Source organism: Salmo salar, chromosome ssa28, assembly GCF_905237065.1.
Source record: "Salmo salar chromosome ssa28, Ssal_v3.1, whole genome shotgun sequence".
NCBI lineage: Eukaryota > Metazoa > Chordata > Actinopteri > Salmoniformes > Salmonidae > Salmo > Salmo salar.
The window spans coordinates 29,194,220-29,209,574 of record NC_059469.1 but is presented as its reverse complement, the minus strand read 5'-3'; positions in this window follow the sequence as shown (position 1 = coordinate 29,209,574).

Sequence of the window (15,355 nt, the reverse complement as noted above, 5' to 3'; positions counted from 1 at the left end):
GCTCACACATATTCACAACTTCTTATCTTTAATCTTTTCCTCCAAGAGAAATTTAGCTTTTACAGTATTTCTCATTCGTGTACAAGCAGTTTTTGGATCTGTGTTGAAATGTATCTATAGCACAACAGCAATGATCAAATGCTCAAATACATTTACAAAACTTCTGACCATTTTCTTGCCTTAGTACCCGACTTGCATATCTTAGACCACCTTTTGCAAAACATTAATACAATTGTCATCAGTGAATACAAAATTCACTGTAAAGTGGGTTTGTTCACAGAATATTAACACATTGTTTTCATCAGAAAATAAACGTGTGCAATTGTGTTCACTGTTTCCGGCAATCAGTAAATACTACTGCATGAAACTCTTAATCATCCCACCAGTGTCATACTAAATATGGACTGCCTAATTGTTATGATTTTTTACAATATTGCGAACATGCAGAGATGCAGAGAATAAAGTTGGATTATTTCTAAATAACTTTGTATTACTCCTAAGTCATCATCTCCAACATTGTGGCCTTCATTATCAACATCTCCATTATAGTTTGTTGCTTTGGTATGAGACCTATACATTCCTATCAGTTATGTTCCTCCATTCACCCTTCCCTGTTCCTATTGTGGATTATGTTTCTGTGCCTCAATGGAAAGTCTACAAAACTATGAGCAAACCAGCCTACGTATTGAATACATGGAATTGGATTGTCACTATTCCGATGAATCAATCCTGCACACAATGTGTTTATTTTAATTACATATTTATTTATTTTTTTTGTGTGTGAAATATGCATAAAATGGTTAGTCCTTACATCCACACCTCTGTTTATGAATTTGAGAGTGGTTACATTTCTCCAGGCCCATCCCTCAGCTTTTTACCAAAACTGAGGCGGGTGTCAGCTTAGTTATTGTCTCAATTAAGGATTCTACCTTTAATCTTTTAACAGGCAGTCATGTTCTTTTGATGAATGTATTTGCAAATTTGACGGTATAGTATAGTTTTGATGAATGTATTTGTTTTGAGAAGGCAACTACATTTTGACTGTTTTGAAAACCGACAACATTGTTCCAAAAAATGCTTGTACGTGATTGAGAAAAACTGTAACACAAGAAAATGAGTTGTTATTCTGGACCCCTGAGATTTCCAAGGTACGTAAATGCTAGGTAAATGTCATCACACACTGTGTTTTATTAACAGTTTATACAGCTCCCCAAACTGTACGTGTCACTGATGTCATCCATATATGAGATATATCCACAGTATAACAGAAGCTTTCTATGCCTCTACATGAAAGGCATTTCTTTCAAGCGCTTATTGTTTTCAAACTGCTTTCATCTTTCTGTTCTTCACAGTTAATCAGTTGCTAATTCATTTTTCAGATTCTCACCAAAAGAAAGTCAGATAAACACATGGCCAGACAGAATCAGGTCACTGTGTGCAGACAGTCAAAACAGACACTGGGATTGCGTTCCACATTGCACCCTGTTCCCTATATAGTGTACTACTTTTGACTTAAGCTCTATGGGTCCTGATAAAAAATAGTGCACTATATACAGTTGAAGTGGGAAGTTTAGATACACTTAGGTTGGAGTCATTAAATCTCATTTTTCAACCATTCCACAAAATTCTTGTTAACAAACTATAGTTTTGACAAGTCGGTTAGGACATCTACTTTGTGCATGACACAAGTAATTTTTCCAACAATTGTTTACAGACAGATTATTTCACTTATAATTCACTGTATCACAATTCCAGTGGGTCAGAAGTTTACATACACTAAGTTGACTGTGCCTTTAAACAGCTTGGAAAATTCCAGAAAATTATGTCATGGCTTTAGAAGCTTCTGATAGGCTAATTGACATCATTTGAGTCAATTGGAGATCTACCTGTGGATGTATTTCAAGGCCTACCTTCAAACTCAGTGCCTCTTTGCTTGACATCATGGGAAAATCAAAAGAAATCAGCCAATACCTCAGAAAAAAAATTGTAGACCTCCACAAGTCTGGTCCATCCTTGGGTGCAATTTCCAAACGCCTGAAGGTACCACGTTCATCTGTACAAACAATAGTACACAAGTATAAACACCATTGAACCACGCAGCTGTCAAACCGCTCAGAAAGGAGAAGCGTTCTGTCTCCTAGAGATTAATGTGCTTTGGTGCGAAAAGTGCAAATCAATCCGAGAACAACAGCAAATGACCGTGTGAAGATGCTGGAGGAAACAGGTACAAAAGTATCTATATCCACAGTAAAACGAGTCCAATATCGACATAACCTGAAAGGCCGCTCAGCAGGGAAGAAGCCACTGCTCCAAAACCACCGTAAAAAAGCCAGACTACGGTTTGCAACTGCACGTGGGAACGAAGATCGTACTTTTTGGAAAATGTCCTCTGGTCTGATGAAACAAAAATAAAACTGTTTGGCCATAATGACCATCGTTATGTTTGGAGGAAAAATGGCGACGCTTGCAAGCTGAAGAACACCATCCCAACTGTGAAACACGGGGGTGGCAGCATCATGTTGTGGGGGTGCTTTGCTGCAGGAGGAACTGGTGCACTTCACAAAATAGATGGCATCATGAGGGATGAAAATGATGTGGATATATTGAAGAAACATCTCAAGACATCAGTCAGGAAGTTAAATCTTGGTCACAAATGGGTCTTCCAAATGGACAATGACACCAAGCATACTTCCAAAGTCGTGGCAAAATGTCTTAAGGATAACAAAGTCAAGATATTGGAGTGGCCATCACAAAGCCCTGACTTCAAGCCTATATAAAATTTGTTGGCAAAACTGAAAAAGCGTGTGCGAGCAAGGAGGCCTACAAACCTGACTCTGTTACACCAGCTCTGTCAGGAGGAATGTGCCAAAATTCACCCAACTTATTGTGGGAAGCTTGTGGAAGGCTACCCAAAACGTTTGACCCGAGTTAAACAATTTAAAGGCAATGCTACCAAATTGAGTGTATGTAAACTTCTGAACCACTGGGAATGTGATGAAAGAAATAAAAGCTGAAATAAATCGTTCTCTCTACTATTATTCTGACATTTCACATTCTTAAAATAAAGTGGTGATCCTAACTGACCTAAGACAGGGAATTTTTGCTAGGATTAAATGTCAGGAATTGTGAAAAATGTAGTTTAAATGTATTTGGCTAAGGTGTATGTACACTTCCGACTTCAACTGTAGGGAATAGGGTGCCAATTTGGGCGTAGCTGGGAATATAGATGAATAATCAAGGTGTCATTATACTGGTTGACAGAGAGTACAAAAATGCATGAATTATGAAGAGTGTCATGATTGGTGTGGCTGGGAACAGTCACCTCTCTCTCGCTGTTAAGTGGCTCTGACATTCACCCACCTCAACTCAGACCAGCCCAGGTGCTCTGCAATTAAAAAAGGATATATTCCAATGGTATTGCTGGAAAGTGTGTGTGTGTCAAAATCAAATCAAATGTAGAAGATGAGGACTGGCCACCCTTTATAGCCTGGTTCCTCTCTAGGTTTCTTCCTAAGTTCTGGCCTTTCTAGGGAGTTTTTCCTAGCCACTGTGCTTCTACACCTGCATTGCTTGCTGTTTGGGGTTTTAGGCTGGGTTTCTGTACAGCACTTTGAGATATCAGCTGATGTAAGGAGGGCTTTATAAATACATTTGATTTGATTTGATTTAAATACGTGTTGCTTTGTTCTGGACCAACTGCAATTTACCTATGTCCTTCTTTGCCGCACATGACCACACAGCTGGGCAGTTGTCCAGGTGCGACAAAACTAGGGCCTGTAGGACCTGTCTGGTCAACTGAGATGTAAAGAAGGCAGAGAAACGCCCTATCACGGACAGACCTCTTCCCATTCTAGCAACCATTGAGTCTATATGTTTAGACCATGACAGCTTGGTTACACCCAGCAGTTTAGTCTCTTCAACTTACTCAATAGCCACATTATTCAATAATAGATCTAAACAAGGTTTAGCACTGAGTGAGTGATTTGTCCCAAAAATGATGCATTTCATTTTTGAGATATTTAGCACCAGCCTATTGCTACTTACCTATTCTTAAACTGACTGGAGCTTTATGTTAAGTGTCTCAGTTAATTATTTACTGTTGCAGCTGATGTGTATACTGTTGAGTTGTCAGCGCACATAGACACACAGGCTTTATTCAGTGTAGGTCAGTGTATGATCATTAGTAAAAACAGAAAACAATAGTGGCCCTAGCCGGCTGCCCTGTGGTACACCACACTCATCTGAATTTGCATGAGAACCCACTGTGTTCTATTAGATAGGTAACTCTCAATCCATAATAAGGTAAAGATGCAAATTCATAACACCAATGTTTTTTCAGCAATAGGTTATGATCAAGGACGTTTATTTTTAGTTTATTTGTTTATTTAACCTTTATTTAACTAGGCAAGTCAATTAAGAACAAATTCTTATTTACAATGACGGCCTTCCAAAAGGCAAAAGGCCTTAAAAAAGCATCAAAAGCTGCAATGAAGTCTAACAAACCAGCTCCCACAATCTTCTTACTATAAATTGATTTCAGCCAATCATCAGTCATCTGTATCAGTACCAAGTATGTTGAGTGCTGGAAGTCTGTTGTAAAAAATGTTTTGGTGTAAAATAACGTTGGTCAAACACAATTGTTTTCAAAAAGTTTGCTACGCAGTTGTAACAGGCTGATTGGTCGGCTGTTTGAACCAGCAGAATGACCTTTGCCTCCCTCCTTGTCTGAGGGCACACACAGTCTTCCAGGCTTAAATTGAAGATGTAGCACACAGGAGTCACAATGTATTACGTTACCATCCTCAGCAATTTACCATCCAGGTTGTCGGTACGAAGTCCTTATAGATAGCCACAATTTCTTCACCTCTTCCATACCCACTTTGTGGAATTCAAAACTACTTCAAAACTAGTCTTCAAAACTGTCTTTCATTACTTTGTCCATTATGAATTAATATGAAGGCTCAGCATTTGTTGTTTGCATGTCATACCTAAGTGTGCTAATCTTGTCAATAAAAAAGTTATTAAAGTGGCTGGCAATCTCAAAGGGTTTTGTTATGAACAGGTCATCTGCCTCAATGGAGGAAGGAGCCGAGTTCGCTTTTTTTTGCCTAGAATTTCATTTAAAGTACTCCAGAGCTTTTATTCTTTATGTCATTTATCTTTGTTCCATAGTATAGTTTTCTTCTGCTCTTCGTTTAGTTTAGTTACGTTATTTCTCAATTTACTGTATGTTTGCCAGTCTGCTGTGTTGTCACACTTATTTGCTATTCCCTTTGCCTTGTCCCTCTTAGCCATACAGTTTTTCAATTCATCATCTATCAATGGGGATTTGACAGGTCTAACAGTCAGTTCCTTGATGGGCGCATTCCTATCAGTAACCGGAAAGAAGCGGTTTCATAAAAGCTTCAAGTGCAGTGTCCGGATGTTCCTCATTACACACATCAGACCAACAAATATTTTTCACATGTTGCTGTGTGATGTGCCGATTTGTCTCTTCACCATCTGCAGTGTGACTGTAAAAGCAGCAGGGGTTGAGAGAGAGAGGGTGGCGGGGGGCTTCCGTTGGAGGTGGTGGTGAGGGTAATTGTACTGTCCGTGTGTGTATGTGTGTAATTGAACTGTCCATGTCTGTCTGTGTGTGTGGTGTATGTGTGTAATTGATCCAGTGATGTGTTTTGTGAAGGCCAGCCTGCAGACAAAGCCTCTGATTAAACAGACAGCTGCTGCTCTCTCTCTCACACAGGGTTCCCGAGTGACGCAGCGGTCTAAGGCACTGGCTCTTAGTGCTTTAGGCGTCACTACAGACACCCTGGTTTGATTCCAGGCTGTATCACAACCCGGCCGTGACTGGGAGCCCCATAGGGCAGGCGCACAATTGGCCAAGCGTTGTCCGGGTTTGTCTGGTGTAGGCCGTCATTGTAAATAAGAGTTTGTTCTTAACTGACTTGCCTAGTTAAATAAAGGTTCAACAAAATACACACACAGGGTGGTCCAGTCGAAGGCTTATCTTAAAGGTACGGAGCTCAGCTTGGTTGACACATTTGTATAAGGGGACTGAATACACAGACAGATGGGCACGCACACACGCACACACATAAACACATATACTGTCACATTCATGCAAAACTTCTAAATGTATACATATTCCTACAATTAGGCAGGAGAGAAAGAGTGAGAGAGAGAGTGAGAGAAAGATACTTTTTTATTGTTTATTATCTATTTCACTTGCTGTGGCAATGTAAACATACAGTTGAAGTCAGAAGTTTACATACACCTAAGCCAAATACATTTAAACTACATTTTTCACAATTCCTGACATTTAATCCAAGTAAAAATTCCCTGTTTTTGGTCATTTAGGATCACCACTTTATTTTAAGAATGTGAAATGTCAGAGTAATAGTAGAGGGAATGATTTATTTCAGCTTTTATTTCTTTCATCACATTCCTTAGTGAGTCAAAAGTTTACATACACTCAATTAGTATTTGGTAGCATTGCCTTTAAATTGTTTAACTTGGGTCAAACGTTTCAGGTAGCCTTCTACAAGTTTCCTTGCTCGCACACGCTTTTTCAGTTCTTCCCACAAATTTTCTATAGGATTGTGGTTTGGGCTTTGTGATGGCCACTCCAATACCTTGACTTTGTTGTCCTTAAACCATTTTGCCACAACTTTGGAAGTATTCTTGGGGTCATTGTCCATTTGGAAGACCCATTTGCAACCAAGCTTTAACTTCCTGACTGATGTCTTGAGCTTCAATATATCCACATCATTTTTTCCCCCTCATGATGCCGTCTATTTATTTTGTGAAGTGCACCAGTCCCTCCTGCAGCAATGCACTCCCACCCCCATGCTTCACGGTTGGGATGTTAAGCCTCCCCTGTCACATCTGCTCCTGCTACACCCTCTGGTGTTCATCCGGTGTCTTCCTGACCTGCAGTTACTCCCCCTGTAGACTCTCTCCCTCTCTGTGTGATTGTGTGGTTAGAGACAGGTGTGCTGGAGTCAGAGCAGATCCCTACCAGCTGCAACTCGTTCCATAATCAAGACCTCAGTTCATGATTCTAGCCATGTATGATTACTCAAGCACCTGTTACTCTGCTGCGCCTGTTTCCCTGCTTGACACCATTTATCCTCTCATTGCAGTTACTGCTTTGTCTCTGTCTCCTGTCTCCTGTTCCACATCTCACCCCCCAACTACCCTGCTCTGGATTTTACTCACCACCACTACCTTGGATTCCCCTCAGGACCTGTTTACCTTGTTCTACTCTGCCAACTCCAACCTGTCTCCACATCTGTTTTTTCTGCAACTCATCCAAGCTTCCCCAGATCTGCACTCCATATCTCTCTGTGTAACAAAACATATTTTGGTTCATTCATCCTTGTTTCCTCATTACATTTTACATTTTAGTCATTTAGCAGACGCTCTTATCCAGAGCGACTTACAGTAGTGAATGCATACATTTCATAAAAAAATTTCTGTGCTGGCCCCCCGTGGGAATCGACTCCACAACCCTGGCGTTGCAAACAGCATGCTCTACCAACTGAGCTACAGGGAAGGCTGCTCTTGGGTTCCCCTGTGTCACTCCACTTAACAGTACGATCTGGCCAAGAGATGAACCCAGCAAACTCCACTACTCTTCACCAAATTCTTGTTGGTCAAGGCACCCTTCTTGAGCAACATGACCCAGCCCTGAAAACACTGCTGTAGAACATCAAGGAGTTTTCACTGAGCCTGTCTGACCTACAGGTCCGAACCTCCGCCCAGAGTTCACAACCAGTCTCAAGTCCATCTTCTCCGCCCTGGGAGCCTTTTGTTCCGACTCCTGAGCGCTATGATGGTAATCTTGGCGCTTGCAGAGCCTTTCTTGTGCAATGTTCACTAGTATTTGAGCAACAGCCCTACTCTTATGCTAGTGAATGAGCCAAGATTTCTTTTTTGATTGGCTGCCTTCGGGGAGTAGCGCTTTCCTGTGCCACTGCAGTGTGGGAGAGACAGTCACCTATCTGCTTCTCCTACGGTGGATTCACAGATGAGATGAGGAAGGTCTTCGACCACCCGGTCTGTGGAAAGGATGCTGCTAAACAACTTCTGTCCCTTCATCAAGGCTCCCAAAGTGTGGCTGAAATGGCATGTGAGTTCCGCACCCTCACCGCAGAGAGCGGCTGGAATGACGAGGCCCTTCAGGGAGCATTCCGGAACGCACTCACTGAGACCCTCAAAGATGAGTTGGTGTCCAGAGAGGAGCCTGATGGACTTGACGAACTCATTTCTCTCACTATCCGCATTGACCACCATCTCCGTGAGCGTCGGAGGGAGAGGGGAGGTAGGGTTGCATGTCCCATAACATCTGCTTCAGTGCCTTGCTCTCTTTCTCTGACTGCATCACATCTCCAGGCATGTTCTAATCCTGAACCCATGCAGCACGGCCGGACCCGTCTATCTCCAGAGGAGAGGCAGCGGCATATCAGTACTAGGAGCTGTTTATATTGTGGCCAGGTTGGTCACCTGGTCTCCACTTGTTCCCTGTGACCAGGAAAAGAGGGGGCTCAGCAGTAGTGGGGATATACTATTGAGCCAAATCGCCTGCCCAACTCCCCGACCCCTGCTTGAGACCAACCTTGTGTGGCAGAGCCAGGCTTGTCCTCTGCCTGCTATCATCGATTCAGGCGCCGACGAGAGCTTTCTGGACCGAGGGGTCATTAATCAATTGGGTCTGGACACTGTTTCGCTCGATTCACCTCTGGATGCCAACGTTCTCAATGGAAAGATACTCTTCTGTGTTTTGGAGAGAACTGTTCCTGTTATCCTGCGTCTCCCTGGAAATCACCAGGATAAGATCAGTTTCCACATAATCGACTGTTCTCACTCACCTCTGGTTCTGGGTCATCCATGGTTAAAGCTACACAACCCACAGATTGACTGGTCCACCGGAAGGGTAACTACTGGGAGTACATTTTGTCATTCTAATTGTCTACATTCTGCCCTTCCTCCTGCCTTGTCTGCACCCCAGTCCATTCCATAACCCCCAGACCTGTCTTCGTTTCCTCCAGAATATCACGGTCTAGTTCCTGTATTCAGTAAGCACCACACCCTGAGCAAGAAGCCATGGAAGAAGACATCCAGGACTCCCTGGCTCTCAGACACATCAGGCCTTCTTCCTCTCCGGTGGGAGCTGGGTTTTTCTTTGTCAAGAAGAAGGATGGGTCACTGAGGCCATGCATAGACTTCCTTGGGTTGAATAGTATCACTGTCAGGAACAAGTATCCCTTGCCGCTTTTGCCCCCCTCCATGGTGGCACAGTGTTTACTAAACTTGACCTCCGGAATGCCTACCACCTTGTCCGCATCAGAGAAGGGAACGAGTGGAAAACAGCGTTCAACACACCACTTGGACATTTTGAGTATTTTGGTCTCACTAACGGCCCTGCTGTTTTTCAGAGCCTGGTTAATGATGTCCTGAGGGATGTCATTGGGCATTTTGTTTTTGTCTATGTGGATGACACTCTTATTTTTTCGAAGGACCTTGTGGCTCACAAGCAACACGTTCACCAAAGGCTATTGGAGAATAAGCTATTTGTTATGCCTGAGAAATGTGAGTTTCATGTTTCCTCTGTGTCCTTCTTGGGTTACATTATTGCTCAAGGACAGCTACGAATGGACCCTGCCAAGGTTAGGGCAGTCAGAGTGGCCTGTGCCCGCGAATCTGAAGCAGTTACAGAGTTTCCTGGGGTTTGCTAATTTTTTATAGATGATTCATCCGTGACTACAGTCGTTTGGCAGCTCCTCTCACCTCCACTCCATTCCACTGGTCCCCTGAGGCAGAGGCAGCGTTCCAGGAACTCAAGCACCGCTTCACTTTTACTCCAATCCAGACCCAGAACTCCAGTTCGTCCTCGAGGTGAACGCTTCCTACACCGGGGTAGGTGCAGTCCTGTCTCAACGTTCTCCCTCGGATCAGAAGCTCCATCCTTGTGCCTTCTTGTCCTGCAACCTCTCACCTGCAGAGAAAAATTTTGACATAGGTAACCGGGAACTCCTGGCTGTTAAGATGACTCTTGTTGAGTGGCGTCACTGGTTAGAGGGTTCGGTCCTTCCCTTCATTGTGTGGACGGATCACAAAAATCTAGCCTACATCCAGACCGCCAAACGTCTGAACTCTCGGCAGGCCAGGTGGTCACTGGCCTTCCCCCATTGAATGGTAACTCAGTCATCCTCACTATTATTGACTGATTTTCCAAAGCGGCTCACTTCATTCCCCTCTCCATGCTTCCTTCCTCCCAGGAGACTGCGGAACTGCTGGTATCCCATATTTTGTGGCTGCATGGCATCCCTAGTGACATTGTTTCTGACAGAGGACCCCAGTTTACATCCCAGGTATGGAGAGCCTTCTGCACAGCTCTGGGTATTTCGTCTGGATATCACCCCCAGACAAAGAACCAGACCGAGGAGTTGGAAACTGCAATACACTGTGTGACTTTGGCTAACCCTTCCTCCTGGAGTGCCCAGCTACCCTGGGTCGAATATGCCCACAACACCCTCATCAACGCCTCATCAGGTATGTCTCCCTTTGAGTGTGCTCTGGGTTACCAACCTCCCTTGTTCCCTGCCCAAGAGGTCGACGTAGCGGTGCCCTCAGTCCAGGACCACATGCGTCGTTGTCGTCGCACCTGGAGGAGGGCCCGGGCTGCCCTTCTTCGTGCCTCCGCCAGGACCCAATCCCAAGCTAACCATCGCCGTGCTTCAGCCCCAGTCTACACTCCAGGCCAAAAGGTATGGATTTCATCAAAGGACTTGCCCCTGAAAGTGTTTTCCAAAAAACTAGCTCCCGGATTCATTGGCCCTTTCAGATTAATCGTGTCATAAACCCCTCTGCTGTTCATCTGAAACTCCGAGACTCACCCCACCTTCCATGTATCCTTAATTAAACCAGTCTGCTCCAGTCCCCTGTCCCCTCATGCAGCTGCTCCTCCACCCCCTCGGCTCATCGACGACCATCCTGCCTATACTGTCCGGTGGCTTTTGGATGTGCGCTGTCGGGGCCTTGGGTTAGCAGTATCTGGTGGTACTGGCCTGAGGAGCGCTGCTGGGTGCCCCGCCGTCACATTCTGGACCCCTCCCTCTTACAGGATTACTATATCTCACACCCAAACAAGCTGGGTCGTGCACCAGGTGGAGTCCGTTGAGCGCGGGGGGGGTACTGTCACATCTGCTCCTGCTTTATCTGCAACTCATCCGAGCTTCCCCGGATCTGCACTCCATATCTCTCTGTGTAACAATAAATATTTTGGTTCATTCATCCCTGTTTTCTCATCTGAGTCTGCTCTTGGGTTCCCCTGTGTCGCTTCGCTTAACATCCCCCCCCAAGCCAATAGGCTTATTTTTTGAGCTAGGCTCAGCTTGCTCCAATCATTCTCTCAATGTCCTCTTATTCAGTACAGCGTCTGAACGTCAGCAGCAACTGTCATCTCTGGAATGAGATTCTGACTAATGTGGTGCATTGAGGCAGAACAAACCACACATGTGATGTTTATATGCTGCATTAAAACAATCTGTGTGCGTGTGTTTCCAAGCAGGGGCTATAAGAAGCAAAGGCAAAGCCCAAGCCTTTTAAGTAATATGCCTGTTAATGTACAGTAACATGCTGGGTAGAGGAGGAATGTAACCCGTTAATGTACAGTAACATGCTGGGGTAGAGGAGGAATGTAACCTGTTAATGTACAGTAACATGCTGGGTAGAGGAGGAATGTAACCTGTTAATGTACAGTAACATGCTGGGGTAGAGGAGGAATGTAACCTGTTAATGTACAGTAACATGCTGGGTAGAGGAGGAATGTAACCTGTTAATGTACAGTAACATGCTGGGGAAGAGGAGGAATGTAACCTGTTAATGTACAGTAACATGCTGGGTAGAGGAGGAATGTAACCTGTTAATGTACAGTAACATGCTGGGTAGAGGAGGAATGTAACCTGTTAATGTACAGTAACATGCTGGGTAGAGGAGGAATGTAACCTGTTAATGTACAGTAACATGCTGGGTAGAGGAGGAATGTAACCTGTTAATGTACAGTAACATGCTGGGGTAGAGGAGGAATGTAACCTGTTAATGTACAGTAACATGCTGGGGTAGAGGAGGAATGTAACCTGTTAATGTACAGTAACATGCTGGGTAGAGGAGGAATGTAACCTGTTAATGTACAGTAACATGCTGGGTAGAGGAGGAATGTAACCTGTTAATGTACAGTAACATGCTGGGGTAGAGGAGGAATGTAACCTGTTAATGTACAGTAACATGCTGGGTAGAGGAGGAATGTAACCTGTTAATGTACAGTAACATGCTGGGTAGAGGAGGAATGTAACCTGTTAATGTACAGTAACATGCTGGGTAGAGGAGGAATGTAACCTGTTAATGTACAGTAACATGCTGGGGTAGAGGAGGAATGTAACCTGTTAATGTACAGTAACATGCTGGGTAGAGGAGGAATGTAACCTGTTAATGTACAGTAACATGCTGGGGAAGAGGAGGAATGTAACCTGTTAATGTACAGTAACATGCTGGGTAGAGGAGGAATGTAACCTGTTAATGTACAGTAACATGCTGGGTAGAGGAGGAATGTAACCTGTTAATGTACAGTAACATGCTGGGGTAGAGGAGGAATGTAACCTGTTAATGTACAGTAACATGCTGGGTAGAGGAGGAATGTAACCTGTTAATGTACAGTAACATGCTGGGTAGAGGAGGAATGTAACCTGTTAATGTACAGTAACATGCTGGGTAGAGGAGGAATGTAACCTGTTAATGTACAGTAACATGCTGGGTAGAGGAGGACTAATGATGGAGGGAGTTTCTTGGCGCCTGCAGCATGCTGTGGTGGAAGTGCTGAGGTTTATTATTTTTACCCTGGCTGTGTCCCAAATGGCACCCTATTCTCTTTATAGTGTGCCTTATGACTCTGGTCAAAAGTAGTGCACTGTATAGGGAATAGGGTTACATTTGGGATACAACCCAATCTACCTTGGCAGCCCCGGTAAGCCTGCAGAGAGTGTAAATCAGACACAAGACATCTCCTTGCTAAATGTGTTCATGGGAGCGGAATCAAGGAGATAAGACATTCGAATGAAGTTCGACATTAAAGAAGATGGTGACTGGGATTCTTAAAGAGAGAGGGAGAGAGAGATCTCGCTCCAAGACATCTACAGCTCAGAGAGGGAATCCACTCAGATTGTAGGCAGAGCAAAGACAAGATCATGTGTTATTGCTATTTAAATAAAATATTAATCAGTTAGAAATCAATAATGTTTGTCTCAGTGGATGGAATAACAATTTGATTAACTGTCTTAATTAAATTATAGGCTATTCCTAAGGCACAAATGATCAATTAAAACAATACGGAAAGGGTAATCATTAGCATCATTATTATTCTCTGCCCATCATGGATATTGCTCACATAAATAATATCACTAACAACAAGAGGCTCCCTGTTTCACTATTCCTCCATGTATCATGCCTGTCTCAGAATGTAATTATAATAGAATGTTGTCCAAGTATAATAATAGCATGTTGTGCTATTCGACAGCACGTGTTCTAGTGTTCCAGTGTTCTAGTGTTCCAGTATTCTAGTGTTCTAGTGTGTTCTAGTGTTCCAGTATTCTAGTGTTCCAGTGTTCTAGTGTTCCAGTGTTCCAGTATTCCAGTGTTCTAGTGTTCCAGTATTCTAGTGTTCTAGTGTTCCAGTATTCTAGTGTGTTCTAGTGCTCCAGTATATTCCAGCTGCATGTTCAACTCTCCTGTTGAACAAACCATAATTAGGACATCCACTCTGCATCCATGCACCTCTATAAACCAGGTGTGTGTGAACGCACCGTTCTGTGTGTGCATTCAGTCCCCTTGTGCAAATGTATCAGCCAGGCTGAACTCGTGTGTGTCTGTGTGTGTGTGTGTGTGTGTGTGTGTGTGTGTGTGTGTGTGTGTGTGTGTGTGTGTGTGTGTGTGTGTGTGTGTGTGTGTGTGTGTGTGTGTGTGTGTGTGTGTGTGTGTGTGTGTGTGTGTGTGTGTGTGTGTGTATCACATGATGATCCACCTGTTCATTCTAGTCAGATAACCTGTGATTTTCTATTTTAACTACTGGGAGGTGCAGAATGTTACCAGACCCAGTGTAGTTTGTCTTGTTAATGAGAAGAGAAGTAAGAGAAGATTATTACCTCAATTACCTTGACACCGGTACCCACTGTATATAGCTCCTCTATTGTTATTTACTGCTGCTCTTTAATTATTTGTTATTCTTATCTCTTACTTTTTTGTAGGTTTTTTCTGAAAACTGCATTGTCGGTTAAGGGCTTGTAAGTAACCATTTCACCTGTTGTATTCGGCGCATGTGACAAATACAATTTGATTTGATTTGAACAGGATACTAGGAAGAGGAGGCCGTGTAGCCAGTCTTTTCAGCCATCAGGATACTAGGAAGAGGAGGCCGTGTAGCCAGTCTTTTCAGCCATCAGGATACTAGGAAGAGGAGGCCGTGTAGCCAGTCTTTTCAGCCATCAGGATACTAGGAAGAGGAGGCCGTGTAGCCAGTCTTTTCAGCCATCAGGATACTAGGAAGAGGAGGCCGTGTAGCCAGTCTTTTCAGCCATCAGGATACTAGGAAGAGGAGGCCGTGTAGCCAGTCTTTTCAGCCATCAAGATATTAGGAAGAGGAGGCCGTGTAGCCAGTCTTTTCAGCCATCAGGATACTAGGAAGAGGAGGCCGTGTAGCCAGTCTTTTCAGCCATCAGGATACTAGGAAGAGGAGGCCGTGTAGCCAGTCTTTTCAGCCATCAGGATACTAGGAAGAGGAGGCCGTGTAGCCAGTCTTTACAGCCATCAGGATACTAGGAAGAGGAGGCCGTGTAGCCAGTCTTTTCAGCCATCAAGATATTAGGAAGAGGAGGCCGTGTAGCCAGTCTTTTCAGCCATCAAGATATTAGGAAGAGGAGGCCGTGTAGCCAGTCTTTTCAGCCATCAAGATATTAGGAAGAGGAGGCCGTGTAGCCAGTCTTTTCAGCCATCAAGATATTAGGAAGAGGAGGCCGTGTAGCCAGTCTTTTCAGCCATCAAGATATTAGGAAGAGGAGGCCGTGTAGCCAGTCTTTTCAGCCATCAAGATATTAGGAAGAGGAGGCCGTGTAGCCAGTCTTTTCAGCCATCAGGATACTAGGAAGAGGAGGCCGTGTAGCCAGTCTTTTCAGCCATCAAGATATTAGGAAGAGGAGGCCGTGTAGCCAGTCTTTTCAGCCATCAAGATATTAGGAAGAGGAGGCCGTGTAGCCAGTCTTTTCAGCCATCAAGATATTAGGAAGAGGAGGCCGTGTAGCCAGTC